Genomic DNA, 1,691 nt, shown 5'->3' with positions numbered 1-1,691 from the left:
GTCAGGATCTTCGTATTCTAAGGGCAGCAGTGGTAGATCGTACAGCTCCCACAGCACAGATAAGAGGGCTTGTGTGTCCATATGTGTCAACACGAGCTGTTGCAAACCGGTTCTTAGCAGTGGGACTATGGGCAAGCATACCTCTAGTCGTATTCCACTGACCATACAGCATCGACATGCATGGCTCGACTGGTGCCGTCAGAGGATCACTTGGAAGATGGAATGGCGCACCACGGTCTTCAACGATGAAAGCAGATTCTGACCACACGCAATTGTTGGTCTTTTGCCCGTACGACATTGACCTGGTGAGTGCTGTCTAGTAGTCTGCATTCGTACAAGAAGCACTGGCTCCAACGCAGGCCTTATAGTTTAGGCTGCGATAGGTTACAATCCTCGTTCACCGTTGGTTTTTCGAGAGGGGATACTGACCCGTTCTTTTGCTTTTATTGCACCGGAAAGGTGCTGTGTTATTAAACTAAATTCCCTCCAAACCGGCTTTGGGAGGCCCACCGGGACCGACCGGCCGCCGTGTCATCCTCAACCCAAGGGGTCACTGGATGCGGATATGGAGGGGCAGGTTGTCAGCACACCGCTTTCCCGACCGTATGTCAGTTTACGAGATCAAGCAGCTCCTCAGTTTGCCTCACAAGGGCTGAGTGCACCCCGCTTGCCAACAGCGCTCGGCAGACCGGATGGTCACCCATCCAAGTGCTTGCCCAGCCCGACAGCGCTTAACTTCGGTGATCTCACGGGAACCAGTGTTACCACTGTGGTAAGGACGTTGGCACGCTGTGTTATTCCAACAGGATAATGTTCGCACACACGCTACCTGAGAAATTTAATGTGATCTGCAAGATGTGTGTCAGCGTCCCTCGCCAGCACGATCTCCGCACTTGCCTACTTGTCTCCAGTCGAACACATGTCGGGTATGATGGGACGAGAAATGACTCGTGCAACTGGTCAACCAACAGCTGTTACAGAAATACGTGAACAGGTCGAGAAGGCTTGGCATAACGTACCCTAGGACAGTATTCGCCATCTGTACGATCGACTGGATGCCAGAGTCAGCGTCTGCATTGCCGCCCACCTGCTAATACCGGTGTTTCAGCATGGGTCGATAGTAGGTACCTCAGAACCCCATGCGTTTTTGATCTGTAAATGTAATCATTTCATGTACTCCATGCGCACTGATGTAATAATTAATCTTGAGTGAATTGGAACTTTGTGGTAAGTTCCTATGGGACCAAACTGCTAAAGGCCGGCCGATGTGGCCGAGCAGTTATAGGCGCTTCAGTCCGGAACCGCGCGATCGCTACGGTCGCAGGTTCAAATCCTGCCTCGGGCATGGATGTGTGTGATGTCCTTAGGTTAGTTAGGTTTAAGTAGCTCTAAGTTCTAGGGGACTGATGGCCTCAGATGTTAAGTCCCACAGTGCTAATTTGAACCAAACTGCTAAGACCATCGGTCCCTAGGCAAACATATTACTTAATCTTACTTAGGCTAAGAACAACACACACACCCATGCCCGAGGTAGGACTCAAACCTCCAACGGGGGTAGCCGCGCGAACCGTGGCAATCCGCCAGAGACCGCAGGGATACCCCGCGCGGCTGAGTGAATTGAAAACCTCTAAAAGGGTATACTAATTTTTTTCCGGTAGTATAAATTAAAAATGCAGAAGCGAATTTTTAAT

General features: G+C 50.6%; 1 pseudogene; it reads right to left on the bottom strand.

Moving 5' to 3' along the window:
* Positions 1–668: 668 nt before the first annotated feature.
* LOC124799575 lies at positions 669–786 on the bottom strand (annotated as a pseudogene).
* Positions 787–1,691: the final 905 nt, after the last annotated feature.

This window comes from Schistocerca piceifrons, chromosome 5 (assembly GCF_021461385.2).
Source record: "Schistocerca piceifrons isolate TAMUIC-IGC-003096 chromosome 5, iqSchPice1.1, whole genome shotgun sequence".
Taxonomy (NCBI): Eukaryota; Metazoa; Arthropoda; class Insecta; order Orthoptera; family Acrididae; genus Schistocerca; species Schistocerca piceifrons.
The sequence above is the reverse complement of the archived record's forward strand: the minus strand, read 5'-3'. Positions and strand labels throughout refer to the sequence as shown.